This window comes from Lissotriton vulgaris, chromosome 3_1 (assembly GCF_964263255.1).
Source record: "Lissotriton vulgaris chromosome 3_1, aLisVul1.2, whole genome shotgun sequence".
NCBI lineage: Eukaryota > Metazoa > Chordata > Amphibia > Caudata > Salamandridae > Lissotriton > Lissotriton vulgaris.
The window spans coordinates 1,078,879,036-1,078,894,322 of record NC_141689.1 but is presented as its reverse complement, the minus strand read 5'-3'; the positions used below and the strand labels follow the sequence as shown (position 1 = coordinate 1,078,894,322).

General features: G+C 48.3%; 1 protein-coding gene across 6 annotated transcripts in view; it reads left to right on the top strand.

The window, feature by feature from the left end:
* The window catches only part of USO1 (USO1 vesicle transport factor), a 682,652-nt gene that overhangs the window by 558,392 nt on the left and 108,973 nt on the right, over positions 1–15,287 (top strand). The gene's annotated exons all lie outside the window — the stretch shown is intronic.

The window sequence follows — 15,287 nt, the reverse complement described above, 5'->3', positions numbered from 1 at the left end:
TAGGCCCAGATCATTGTACTGGGGTGAATGTAAGACATTGATCTACATTCTGTCCATCAAATTGTTTTTTGTAATTTTCACCAGGACCAGACCCAGCAGCGTTCTAAAACACCATGTACTCTCTTTTTGAAAACATCTATGCCATCCTGAATTTCTGCAGGCCCATCAGCTCCATATGCATAATGAAGGTTCCTCTCTATATTTGCAACGCTGACCGGTGTCATACCATCGATCTCGATGCCGGCTCCGTATTGATTCAACCCCGTCCTCTTTTAAAGGACGCCCTTGACAGCATTTCTACCAACAACACCATGCCCAGCTGTACTTCTACCTCCGACACAGTTTTAGAGAACAGATCTCACAGCGAAACCCAACGTCTCATTGAGGAAGTGGAGTACCAAATAAACTTCATGACATTTTTGGAACTGATTTGGACCATCTGGATCTCTGCCCTGTTGGGGACACAGGCAAAGGTTTTCAGGGAGACTTCCAGGGTCTATCGTCTGCTCGTGGTTGGATGCCTCCCCCGAACTGGCCCTGGATTTCACCTCTGGCCTCCCAGCACTTGAAGTGGTCTCCATACATAGGATTATGCTGAAAGCTGCAGAGGTGTTGAACTTTTAGTTTCCAGCCACAGACACCAAAACAAATGTTCCTACAGAAGTCCTCTTGCAATCGACTCCAGCGCCAGAGCCCTTGTTTCCTTTTAATGAAGCAATACTAGAACCGGTCTGGCAGCATGTAAGAAACCATTTTCGGGTCCAGCAGTCAACAGATAAGTGGCCCATCAGTACCGCCCTGCACCAGGTAATCAACGATTACTTTCTATTCATCCTTCGCCAGATAATCTGGTAATACAAGCTTTTTGTTCTGGTCAGTCTTCCCAAAAAAACGCAGCTGACAGAGAATAAAAGTGGCTGCAAGGCTTAAGAAACTGACCGGGAATCATTGTGATTGGAGGCTTGAAGGAAGAAAGCCTTTTCTGCGGGGAGCATAGCTCTAAAATTTATGAATGTGAACTGTCTCTGGGCATGTTTCAGCCATGCTGTATGGGATATGGCTCAGATTATGGTCCCTTATTTACCGTAAGTGATGTGCTGCATTTCCAAGAGCTGATACAAGGCCGTTGAGCCTCCTAGCATATCAGAAAGTAAGGATTAGAAACAGCTAACTTGGTGGACCCTGCCATAGGCCCCTTGATCGCTATCCGCAGACATGACGGGCTTAGCACCTTAAACTTTTCACTAGACGTCCAGTAAACCTAGCTGACTTTCCATTTTCATTTGACTGGGGACGCTTGATTAGCGACGAAGCTGATTCAGCATTGGAGCATTTAAAGACCAGCAGTGCCGCTGCTCGTTCCCTGGGTCTACAATCATCGCCTCTGTTTCAAGGCTATTGTCAGTTTCAAAGTTTTTATGTTCCAAAAATGTTTTTCATTTTGCCAACACCTGCCACAAACCTAACAGCAACCAAAGCTACTGGCCCTCCTCTCACTGCCCTATTGTACAAGTACTACTGGCATTGGAACTCGGAGACTGGATGGTGTTACTCCACCCGCAGGATGCATACTTCCAAATCCTTTTCCTGCCGTTACATCTGAAGTACTTGAGATTTGTGGTGTTTCTACACACTACCAATGTGCAGTATTACCCTTTGGTTTCACGTCGGCACTACAGGTTTTTGTGAATTTGAAGTCAATGGTGACAGCTCATCTCAGAAAATGGGGAATTACCATATTTCCCTATCACGATGACTGGCTGATCAAAGCTGGTTTGCCAGAGGTAGTGTTGTGCGTTCGATGGCATCCCTGCTATTTGTGTATAACAACAAGGAGAGTAAGGGAAGTTTGCACAGTCTTATGTGTGGTGGGAACTCCTGGTCCCCTAAACTAGAATTAAACAAACAGTGGAGGAGTACCCCCTATGGGCCAAAAAGAATTAATACCAAGAAGAGATTCCTTCAGTATCAGGAGCTTAAGGCCTTGGTTTTAGCAAGAGATTGCCCCAACCTTTTTATATTGGACAGTCATAGTCCTTATAGAAGACCCCTCACTCACCAACCTAGTTGGTGACATGCTTCATCATCGGGGTCCCACCCCATAGGCCGAGTGCCTACAGGGTGTGCTGCGACACCTGGTTACAGTGGAGCGTTTTTTTTTGGTTTTTATATGTGCAAATGGTAATTATGAAAAGTGTGTTAAAAAGGGTTCGAGTCTACTCACACCAAGAATTTATTCTGGAGTGCTCGGACCCTATTAAAAATATGTGTTGCACCAGTGCCTATTTAGGAAGGGTTAGGTGCTACGAGACGTGTGAAAAAGGATAAATAGCGTAGTGTGCTATGTGAATTATTTACAAGTTAAAATAGGTCTACATGTTTCAACCATAGGTCGTATTAGGTGGTTTTCGTCAGGACTGTGTTGTTTGGAAGGGGTGGTACACCCACGCTAAGGAGTGTCCAGTCCTCATCCAAATACAGACCATAAATAGTGGTCTGGTGTTAAAAAAGTGTTTTTTCCTGAATTCAGGAGAAAAACCTGTGGGAATAAAAACATATAAAAAACATATAAAAGGTTGGGTAAACATACTGGGGATCACAATACAAAGGGTACTACTTTATGTAGTTATTGTGCTAGGTGAGTACTCAAGTGATAGTCAAACACCTCGCTTTTCAAGTCGTACCCGTGGGCTGTCTGTGGTGGTTGACAGAAGTGCTCAGGCGGAGTTTACCGGAGCATATATGTGTTGAGAGTAGATCCAACAGCTAGTTGAATACACTCGTTTTATAGTACACGTGACTGGGGAAAAGGGGGTGTGAGAGAGCAATCGCTATCTATGGTGCGGCGTTTCAACACGCCCAAGCATTTCTGACCGGTATCTAAGTTTTTGCATCAATTCACAACATCATTCATTTAAGGGGTTGTTTTGGCTTACACTTGAAGCTGCAATTTGCGCTTCATGGGCATCGAGTTGGCCAAGACTGCAGGTATCCGTTACCTAAAGAATTGCGGCAAATCGAAAAGTTTGTATCTCATGATACTGTAATAGCAGATGGGCGTGTACTGCTACGGGACGCGGTAATCGCGTCTCGGTTCTGTGAGGCAGGACACTTACTTGCGGTTTCTGCTCGTCAGGCTTCACAACCTACTTGGTTCTGCACTCGGAAATGCCCCGTGGAGTAACCCGTAGCGGTACCGGCGTCTAGAAGTAGACTGACCGTTACTTCCTGGGTAGGCGGTACTCCGTTCGGGGGGGGTGGTGTGAGCCAATCAGTGCGCGGCTCAGGGGTGGTGCCAGATGACGCTGTGTGTGACGTTTTCGGTCACGTTGCTTACAGCGTTATTTCGGTTACCTTGGTGATGCAAAACGCGGACGGCGCTCAAGGGCGGGTCGCGCATTCGGAAAGGGAAACAGGTTTTTTAGACTTCATAAACTCAAGGTTGAACGAGAAATATGTACCAAGAGGAACAGAGGTATCAGATTGTACAAGACATGTACCAATAATAGGTCCACATGCTTCAGTTATTGATTTGGATATTAAAATCGTAGTGTGAACTTGGGATTTTCATAATTTACAAGACAAGTTTGGGAACATAGTCAGGTTTACTTACACATCATATTGCTATTTTTAAATATGACATCATAGTGTGATCTTGGGATTGTCATAATTTATAAGACAAGTTTGGAAACATAATAAGGATTGCTTACAAGCCATATTCCAGGGGGTTATGTATTACTCCATTACTGAGTTCCATGGGATGTTATCGTTGAGCCCAGTTACGTGGGTGGCAAGCCTATAGACCCACCTTTGTTCTTTCTCAAAAAGGCGTTGGTTTATATTGTTTCCTGGTCTTATTTGTTCTATCACTGTCCAGCGAATGTCATCAGCATTATGGTTAGCCGACTGGAAATGTTCAGTAAGCCTAGTATTTGTTTTTTTGCACCTAATGGTGCTTCTATATTCACCAATGCGTGTCTTAATTTTTCTGCCAGTCATACCCACGTATCTGAGGTCACAAGGACATGTTAGTAGATAGACTACGTTTTCGCTGTTACAGTTTGTATGTCCCCTGAGTGTCCATACTTTGTTAGGTTCCAGTTGTAATGTTTTCACATTGTTGGTGAACGGGCATACACTGCAATTTCCGCATTTATAGTGTCCTGTCACTTTTGGCAGACCCCATATGTTCAAAACAGACTCAGTTTCTGTTGCGATTATTTTTGGTCTGGTATTCACAACTGCATCTCTAATGCTCCTCGCTCTTTTGTATGAAAAGAGGGGCTTTTCCCAATGTAAGTTTCCAGTATTGAGGATACTCCAGTTTTTTCCTATGATTTTTGTTACCTCATTGGAAATTGTATTGTATGTTGTGACACAAGTTAATGGAGGTTCCTCTTCTGTTCTGGTTGTATCCTCTAGGAGGGCCGCACGGTGTTGATTGCGGGCCCGTTTTTGGCTTTTGTTCAGGATTTTGTTGGGGTAACCCCGATTTTTCAATTTGTTTGTGAGATCCTGTGCCTTGTGCTTGTAATCATCAAGTTCGCTGCAGTTTCTGCGCAAACGTAGGTACTGCCCATATGGCAAGTTTTCACGGAGGGGTCTAGGGTGAAAGCTTTCAAAGCGGAGCAGATTGTTTTTGGCTGTGGGTTTGTAATGAGTGGCAGTTGTTAGTTTACCATTGGTTTTCGTTATAGTGAGGTCCAGGAAGATCAGTGAATTTGGATCTTTTACAATAGTGAATTTTAAATGTTCATCTCTTGTATTGATCCAATTGAAGAAGCTTAATAGCGTGTCTTCACTACCTTTCCAGATTTTCAGGACATCGTCTATATATCTTCTCCAGAGTAAGATATTAGAACTGTAGGGGTTTTGCTGACTCAGGATGTACTTCTCTTCAAAGTCGTAGACGTACAAACCCGCTACACTAGGAGCAAAAGTACTGCCCATAGAAGTCCCCCCTATTTGGAGAAAGATCTTATCCTCGTATTGGAAATAGTTTTTCTTTAGGGCCAGTCTTGCACATTCTAAGATAAATTCTCTTGGGGTTCTTGAGGTCCAGTCTTCTTTTTCCAGAGCCCTCTTGAGTACCTCTAACGTGGCGTCTTGAGGAATGCTTGTATATAAGCTCTCAATGTCAAAGCTAACCAAGATGGTGTCATCATCTATGGTTAGCTGATCAAGGAGGCGTAATACACTTTTTGTATCCTGCAAGTATGTGCTGGTTTTTTGTACCATAGTTTTGAAAAAGACGTCGCAAAAACAAGATAGGGGTTCAAGTAATGAGCCAATGCCAGAGACAATGGGTCTCCCTGGTGGTGGAATTTTGTTTTTGTGTAATTTGGGCAGCGTATAAAAGTATGGAATCTTGCCTTCACTTTTACAGAGAAAGTCCGCCTCTTGTTTGGAGAGGTAGCCTTCTGCTTCCCCATGTTCCACTAATGATATTATCTCTCCTCTGAGGTCATCTGTGGGGTCCATCGGTAGTCTTCGATAGTTCAAGGGATCATCCAGTAATCTAAGGCATTCTGTCTGGTAGGCCGATTTATCCTGGATGACTATCCCTCCGCCCTTATCAGCTGGTTTAATGATAATGGTGTCGGAGTTTTGTAGATTTTTCAGTGCAATATTTTCATTTCTGGTGAGATTCATGAAAGGTTTTTTGGGGGATGTTTTTTCTACCTCATTGAAAACGGCCTGTTCAAAAGTCGAAATTTCCACAGGAACCGTGTGAGGTGGTGGTGTAAATGTGGACTTGTTTCGAAGTCCTGTTTCATTTAGATCAGTGCTTTCCTCTGTTGGGGTTCTCTTTTCAAAAAAAGCTTTTAATCTTAGTTTCCTAAAGAAGGAAGCTAATTCACAATGAAGTTTAAATTTGTCCAGATTTGCGGTAGGTACAAAACCTAGCCCTTTGTTAAGTACTGATTCCTCATCTTTTGTGAGAGGTCTGTTAGACAGGTTAGTGATTAAGTTCTCCGGTTGCTCGGTCCTGGTTGTTGGGCCTTGTTCTTGCCCTGTTTGGTATTCGGATCTTCCGGTGCCCAATGGACTTGGTTGCCCTGATTGGCGTTTTTTCTCCTGCCTCGTCCTCTCCCGCCCCGGTTTAAAAAAGGCGGCATATAAGGGTTTTGGGGAAAGAACGGTTGATGGAAGGGTGGTTGCCATCCGTACATAGGAAAGTTAGGTTGGTTGTACACATCTTGAAAATGTGGCATTGGCATTGGATTGAATGTAGGCCAACTGTTTTTACCTCTCCCTCGTCCTCTGCCTCTCGTTTTTATACTCCCATTGCTGGAATTACTGCTGGAGTTAGAAGTGTTACTGGACGCATTGCTTGAAGCGTCAGAGTTGTCGTCCCCCTTGGATGGTGGTACATACTCTGGGTCCGAGTATGGATATGCTTTCACCATCGTAAATCTTTTTAGATCTTTTTGAAATTTTTGCACTTTTTGTTGCGTTAGGTTGTCTTTATAGTCTGTCATCTCTTTATTCAGTTCGTCTAGCTTTTTCTTAAAGCCAGTGATAGTTGTTTTCATGTTGCCTTCCGCTGTTTGTATTTCTACTAGAATTTTTTCAGATAGTCTTAGTGCTGTTTTTAAAATTAAGACTATCCAGTTGTGGGTACAATGCCACGCTATGGCAGCCCAATCTTTTCGAAACACTGCGTCTTCCAAGAAGATTCGTGGGGCATTAGATACCAGTAGCCCTTTGGGTGCCATGTTTTTGTCCAAATATTGTTTTAGGATAGTCCCATGCAGGATTGTCCTAATTCTGTTCCTCTTTAGCTCTGTTAGGTTTTCCCAATCCGTAGTTGCAGAAATGCTTTGAGCGATGCTGGGGTTCGCAAAGATAGAGAGATCACTCATCACCTCCTCGACCTCCTCAGAGGTGTAGGAGAGGCCTTGGTTGTCGGCCATGGTTAAATTAGATTACAATTATGTGTCGCTCTCGCAGCTGTGCGCTGCCTAGTATGTGTATAACAACAAGGAGAGTAAGGGAAGTTTGCACAGTCTTATGTGTGGTGGGAACTCCTGGTCCCCTAAACTAGAATTAAACAAACAGTGGAGGAGTACCCCCTATGGGCCAAAAAGAATTAATACCAAGAAGAGATTCCTTCAGTATCAGGAGCTTAAGGCCTTGGTTTTAGCAAGAGATTGCCCCAACCTTTTTATATTGGACAGTCATAGTCCTTATAGAAGACCCCTCACTCACCAACCTAGTTGGTGACATGCTTCATCATCGGGGTCCCACCCCATAGGCCGAGTGCCTACAGGGTGTGCTGCGACACCTGGTTACAGTGGAGCGGGTTTTTTTGGTTTTTATATGTGCGAATGGTAATTATGAAAAGTGTGTTAAAAAGGGTTCGAGTCTACTCACACCAAGAATTTATTCTGGAGTGCTCGGACCCTATTAAAAATATGTGTTGCACCAGTGCCTATTTAGGAAGGGTTAGGTGCTACGAGACGTGTGAAAAAGGATAAATAGCGTGGTGTGCTATGTGAATTATTTACAAGTTAAAATAGGTCTACATGTTTCAACCATAGGTCATATTAGGTGGTTTTCGTCAGGACCGTGTTGTTTGGAAGGGGTGGTACACCCACGCTAAGGAGTGTCCAGTCCTCATCCAAATACAGACCATAAATAGTGGTCTGGTGTTAAAAAAGTGCTTTTTCCTGAATTCAGGAGAAAAACCTGTGGGAATAAAAACATATAAAAAACATATAAAAGGTTAGGTAAACATACTGGGGATCACAATACAAAGGGTACTACTTTATGTAGTTATTGTGCTAGGTGAGTACTCAAGTGATAGTCAAACACCTCGCTTTTCAAGTCGTACCCGTGGGCTGTCTGTGGTGGTTGACAGAAGTGCTCAGGCGGAGTTTATTCCCACAGGTACCACCCCAGCACGCTGGCATCCGTCCTTTTCTTTCTGCGGCAGTCAGCGCAGATCCAGAGAGAGCTATCCCAGTCTATTTTTGCCTTACCCCTTCTTCGACATGCATTGAAGTCTAGAAATCTTCTCCTGATGTGGCAAGGATGCCCTCTACGAAGGCCACTTCAAACCCTGCAGTGCCCGACATCGATAGAAGTCTATGACGGACTGGCACCTTGTTTGCCTCTGGTGCCTGGAGAATGACCACGAAGCAAAGATCTGTGCCCATTGCCACGCCATACACCTCAAGGCTTTGATGCAGCAGTTCCTTGCGCTCATTGCCACTCGTTGTGCGACGTTGAGACATTCTTGATCCCTGTCGAGATGAAGGTCCTGGGATCAGCCGTGAAGATCCTTGTCGTACTCAGTCATCCGGGCATTCGGGTAAGTCCCACAATTGAAAGAAGAGTAAGAAATCAAAGAGGTCTTTGACTTTGCCCAATCCGTCGCGGTCTTCAGACGAGATGAGGGAGCATCGTCACTCGAGGCCTGGCTCCGCGTTTGTGCCTGTGCTGGCACAGTGGCTCCTCGAGTTTCTGGGAGCCAGTGTGACCCCTGCCCCACTTCAAGAGTTTTATGAGGTCATGCACCCATTATTTGTAGTAGGTAGTAGGCGCACCTTCAGGCCCTGCATGTTCGATAAGGGCCCCAACTGGTTCTCCGTCTGCGGATCCGCCCCCTACACCAGTCTGGTCCCTTGGATCCATAGATGAATCCGGACCAGCACCAGTTGTACCACCTAGACCTTACACGGTCCAGATGCTGAAGCTCCTCGTGTACTCCGGCGACCCCATCCTTGTTCTAATCCCCGATTCTGACATGGTGTGGATGGTTGTTGTCTGCCGCAGACTAGAGCTATGCCTTCCACGCCAGAGCCTGATCTTATTCCTGTGGGCTAGGACTTGGGGAGGATTGGGAGGGGTCACCGAACTTTGAAGAATACCAGCCCCTAGATCCCATCATGGATTGGTGTGAGGAATTGGCGGAGGACAGTGAACTGAACACGTCTGGCATGTTTTCTCCCCATGCCATGGCTGCAGAGGTAGGAGCATCTTTTGCTATGGTGGTGAGAAGGGCATCCAAGGTACTGGACATTAGCCTAACTTCAGTGGTTGACATCTTGACAGAGGTGCTTCAGCCGGGTTTCACCCCCTCAGAACCGCTTCTCCCATTTAATGAAGCTCTCACGGACGTCCTGCTTGGGACTTGGTCTAAACCCAGCTCAAGGGCTCCTGTGAACAGGATAGTTGCCCACTGCTATTGCCCCGTCCCACTCCAGGGGTCCCCCAGTTCCACATGCAACACTGTACCTCACAGAGCTTGGTCATCCAAACCTCTACTTCCTGTGTAAATCATGGCATGTTCCATAATGCCCCTCTGGATAGGGGATCCAAGAGACTGGACACCTTAGATAAGAAAATATTTTCTTCCACCAGCCTGGCACTGTTGTCTGTGAACACCGCATGCCTTTTGGCCATGCGCTATTGGATTCGGTTGTGTAGGTACTGCCCATGGTTCCGGAGGATGACTGGCAATACTTTCCCAAACTGCTGCTGATGATGACTGGCTTTTCAGGGCATCTCCAATCATCTCTGTCTCCCTTTGTTGGCTCCTGTCTCTTTGGAGACTAGATGGACTTCGCGCTGGAGCTCTTCAAGAATAGCAGGGCTACGGCCCAGTCCTTTGGCCCCTTCCCAACTCCAGTCCACCTTCCGCTCCTTTCGTGCTCACTGGAGAGGCTTTCAGTCGCGTCATTACCAGCCCAACCACTACCGCGCGCAAGCTTCCCAGTATCTGCATGACTCTGCATTGAGTACCCACAGACCCCGTTGGCTGGGCAGCCAGAGGTCAGGCCAGTCCACCACTACCCCAGCAGCCACAGTGTAGGAAGCTGGCTTTGTATATACTATACCAAAATGAGTTATAGTGTGCACAGAGTACAGTGGAACTCCCAAGGTAGGCAGAGGTAAAAGTAGATAGCACCTGTTGGACCCGGCCCGTTGGGCAGGTTCACCCCTAGGCTTTTTGCTTTTTCCTAGCCTGTTTATGGAACCTGGTGTTGGTGATTTTAGACCTCTGCGCACTTTTTCACTGTGGTACAATGTAAAGTGGTTGAGCTCTCTGTGAATGTGTGGTGAGTGACCTGCCCTCCCATAGGAATGAATGGGGAATATGTATGCCCATGGTAGTTCCTGATGTGCGGGGAGTGCAGGGGCGAGTTTGGTATGTATGAACTTGTGAGAGTGAATGCTGCAAAATGATGTATGCGGCATGACTGTGTCTAGTCTAGAAGTACTACTTTTAGAAGTTGGCATATTTGTGTAAGTTGTTGCTAGCGTGTGATTGGCTGGTGAGCCTGGCCCAGAGTGCCTGGGCCTGCTTGTGGATTGACTGTCTGGTTTGAGGATGACAGGGGCTGGAGAGCCCAGGAGGTTGTCTGAGTCAGCCCATGGAGGAAAGGCAGCATCTGCTGCCAGGGAAGTGGGAGGAGATGGCACCTGATAGTGAAGGGCTGTGCCTGCCTGACTACAAAGCTGGCTCCACCTCCCGCTGGGCGACTGGCACCTCTGTCCCTGATACTGAAGGGACTTCCCTATAACCAGTTCTGGCTGGTTCTCACACTGCCTGCTTCAAAGGACTTCCAAGGAATTCAAATGCTTTTCTGTGTATAAGAAGGGGCTGTGTCCCCTTCCAAAATGTTCTTGTTTCTGACTTGAATCTACCAGGGGCGGGCGCTGCCCAGCCCCTGGATGCCTGGAGGACTTCTGGCGGGACCCCTCTGCCTGGCCTGGGCTGAGGGGGGGACTTTGCTGGACTTTCTGCCCCCCTAAGCACCTGGAAGTGCTTTTTCTGTGCTGTAGCGCTTGGGAGCGCTGGATTTGTCCTTCTTAGCGCAGGGAGCGCTTTAAATTTTCTCTAGCGCTTAAGAGCGCTTTATTCCTGCTCCGTAGCGCTGTGGATCGTGTTTAGTGCTAGGAGCGCTTTATTGTTGGGAGCCGGTGCCCACCCGGCGTGGATTTGCCCCGCTAGATCTTTGTTTGGTCTACGAGTGCCCACCTCGCTTATGTGCCGTTTTTGGATCGGCTGCCCACACCGATATTTTCATTGCCTTGCCGCCTGCCTGTCTGAACACGGGCCGCCGCGGTGACCCAGAAGCGCTTGGCCGGCCGACCAATCCGGTCGCGGCCGGCCGGAAGTCCCGCCCCCGCAGCCCGGGGGAGGGAAAGCGAAGCGGAGCCCCGGAGGCTGTGAGGAGTAGCGGAGGAGAAATGCCAGCACCAGCCCGACCCGAGTCCCGGTGAGTGAAGGGAGGGGGCGAGAGACCTGGCCGGTGCTTCCTCTCCGGGCGGCCCCGATGGCAGTGGGCCTCCCCCACGGTTGGTGGATGGCCGGGTAGGGAGAGAGGCGTCTTCCTAAAGCCGGGCTCCTGTGTGTCCCGAGGAGCCCCGCGTGTGCAAGTGCTGCCGCCCAGGATCGGAGCCCGACCGCGGATGCCAGGTGACCAGAGCTCGGGTCCGAGGGTGCCTGGCAGATGCCGTATCCGGGGCCATGCCCTTTAAATGCTGAGTCCACCGAGAAGGACTCCAACAGTTGGGCATATTCGGGGGGCGCCAGGACACAGTCGGTGTCCGCCCCCCCCCAGGAGAGGGATATCGTGCTTGTTGCCGTAGAGTCCAGAGAGACTCCAACGATGGGCCAAGTTGCTTTTAGGGCCTGTTAGGCTCTGGGAGCATTGTAGCGATTTCGAGCCCCCCCAGAGAGGGGCTCCACCGACCCCCTATTTGCTGAAGAGCCTGTTAGGCTCAGGGGGGACATTTTGCTGAGGAGCCAGAGGGCTTCAGAGAGATATTTGTTTCAGAGCCTGTGTGGCTCAATGTGGCGCAGTTTGTGCTCAAGGGGCACCCCTTCATTTCAGAGCCCCTGCCACAGTGTCTGTGATGTTCCCAGTTGCCCAGCACTTTGTGGGCAGCTGCCACGTTTAGGCTTTTTGTACTGTGAAACTGGCGCTGCATGGCAGCGCACCCTGACTTTGGACTCAGGGCATCTTTGCCCCACAAGGCCAGTTGGCCTAGGGACTGTCACAGGTAGTGGCTTATGTAGTGTTGGCGCAATGTGATTTCTATGCTTTTTAGGTCTCGCCTGTCGATGCGCATGCGCATCGAGCAAGCGAGAGTATTGGGACTTATCCACTCTTTCCCCAACTTGCAAGGAATCGTGGCGATTCCTTGCAGTGCCCGTGACTTTTAAGCTCAATGCGCATGCACATTGAGCTTAAAAGCGCGTGCACATGGCCCCAGCCGCCTGCCTTGCCTACTCTCCCGCCCCCTCACTTCTTGATTGCACTGCTGCTAGGCCGTGCCTCCCCTACTCCTCCTCCTACTCTCCTCCCCTCCCGTCTGTTCCCGCATTCCTCCCACACCCCCGCTCCGCCCCCTCACTCTCTCTGCCCGCCCGCTCTCCACTCCATCAGGCAGCCAGCTTCAGGAGAGCAATCTGGAGAGCAATCTGCGGGGTGCCGCCATTTTGTATAGGGTAAAGGCTCAGGCGCCAGCATCTAAAAGTTATATTTAAACAGCCCCCTCTCGCAGCAATTGTGTCCCGCACTCCTCCCACACCCCCGCTCCGCCCCCTCACTCTCTCTGCCCGCCCGCTCTCCACTCTATCAGGCAGCCAGCCGCACTAATCCCACACCCCCGCTCCGCCCCCTCACTCTCTCTGCCCGCCCGCTCTCCACTCCATCAGGCAGCCAGCTTCAGGAGAGCAATCTGCGGGGTGCCGCAATTTTGTATAGGTTAAAGGCTCAGGCAGCCAGCTTCAGGAGAGCAATCTGCTGATGCATGCAATGTGTAGATCTGGCGCTCGAGGCAGCGCGGTCCGCCAGCCCCAGGCACCTTTGCGTGCTTTGGTTCGTTCTCCGCAGTTTCCCACAGCTGCGGCCTTCAGTCTCGCTTTCCGCCTCGGGCTCGATTTTAGCAGCGAGATAATGGTGCTCGCCTGCGGCAGGTTCAGTGTCTCCCAATCGGGTCCCACCTTCCTCCGGATCTCGCCCAGCGGGACACTTTTCGCTACGTTGTTTTTCGTTCGCGGGGCCACAAAAGCTTACCCCACCGTGTAGAGTGAACAGCACGCCAGTTACAGCTTGTATTGCAGGATAAATTAAGAGGATTAATCCCCCGGTCGGCGGAGCTCGCTCACATGGCGGCCATCTCGCAGCTCGGCTAGCCACGCACCCCCAATGAATCACCGAACTTAGTGGAGAATGAATCAAAATAGAGTGGGACATCACAAGAAAAACACACTCACACTCACGCAACGTCACACACCCGAAGCCTCACACCCCCTCACTCACACTCACCCGCACACCCCCTAACCCGCACACCGCTTAACGCTCACACCCCCTAACGCTCACACCCCCTAACAATCACCCCCTAACCCTCACCCCCTCACTCTCACCCCACACCCTCACCCCCCCACCCTCACCCTCCACCCTCACTCACCCTCAACCCCTCACCCTCACACCCTCAACCCTTCACCTTCAACCTCTCACTCACCCTCACTCACCCCAGCCTCACCCTCACTCACCCTCAACCCCTCACACTCACTCACCCTCAACTCCTCACCCTCACTCACCCTCAACTCCTCACCCTCACTCACCCTCACTCACTCACCCTCACCCTCCCTCAACCCCTCACCCCCACTCACCCTCAACCCCTCACCCTCACCCTCAAACCTTCACCCTCAACCCCTCACTCACCCTCACTCTCACTCACACTCACTCAGCCTCAGCTACTCTCACTCACCCTCAACCCCTCACCCTAACTCACCCTCACTCACCCTCAACACCTCACTCACCCTCACTCACCCTCAACACCTCACCCTCAACCTCAACCCCTCACCCTCACCCTCACTCACCCTCACTCTCACTCACCCTCAACCCCTCACCCTCACTCACCCTCACTCACCCTCAACCCCTCACCCTCACTCACCCTCACCCACCCTCACCCTCAACCCCTCACCCTCACACAGTGCAATAGGTCTCGGAGCATTTGAGTTAGAGCTTTTAGAATTGTTTATGGCTTTTTTTATTTGTAATTCTTTAGCATTGGCTACAGGAAACAAAAATGCTAAAGATTTACAAAAAAAACCCATAAACAATTCTAAAAGCACTAACTCTAATGCTGCGAGACCTATTGCATTTCCAATGCTTGTTAATAGTCATTGCTAATGTGAGTTTTTGCGCTATTGATTTATTATGCACCTCTGAATGTGTTACTGCATCATGTGTCTTTCTTTCCATGCGCTGCACCTCTGAATGTTTAGTCATCATGTGTCTTCTTGCGCTGCACCCCTGAATGTATTTTATTGCATCATGTGCTCTATTCTTAACACCTCTGAATGTTTAGCCATCATGTGTTCTTCTTTATTACTCCTCTGAATGTAGGTTTATTGCATCATGAGTAAGGTATTCTTTCTTAGACCCCTAAATGTTGAGTGATACTTAGGTGGTTGTCTTTTCTACTCCTCTGAATGTAGGTTTATTGCATCATGAGTAATGTATTCTTTCTTAGACCCCTAAATGCTGTGTGATACTTAGGTGGTTCTATTTTCTTAGTACAGGTGGTCCTAGTACGGTCCTGGTTCCTGTTACCAGTGGTTACTGGTTGTTATCTTTGATTATTATTTTATATTCTACATTTTATCTAGAAGTGCTATATCTGAATATGACAGTGGCCCTTGTGGCCCTGTCTTGTGTACATAATCCTTGTGAATATTGCCCGTGCCAGTTGGCACAATGTATATGTGTGATTTTATCTGATGTGTTTTTACAATACAAAAGTTATTTTTATAATAACCTTGTGTGGAGTCTCTTTTGTGGTGTGCCTAGTATGTTGTTGCTGTTGTGCGCTGGCGCAAATGCTTTACACATTGCCTCCGAGTTTAGCCTTACTGCTTGAGCCAAGCTACCAAGGGGGTGAGCAGAGGTTATCTTGGCGTGTGACTTCCTTGCCCAGACTAGAATGGTGGTTTCTGCCTGGCTTTGGCGTCAGCCTTAGCCTACCAGAAATAGCCAGTTCTAACAGCACCTTACTCTCTATTTGTGGTAGTGTGGGCGAGTAGTAAGGCTTTATCAGAGGGTAGTGTTAAGCATTTGTTGTACACACTCAATCAGCAAATGATGTCACACACTCAAAGACTGAACTTAGATCAATTTTGTTTGTATACAAATATTGAGTTATTTTATTTCTAGAACCAAGCCAAGCTTGAGACAGGTAAGTGAAATAAATGCTTTGCAAAATCTTATGCAATGTTTTACAATTGAATGCAGGTTCAAATACAATTGATTAAAATACAG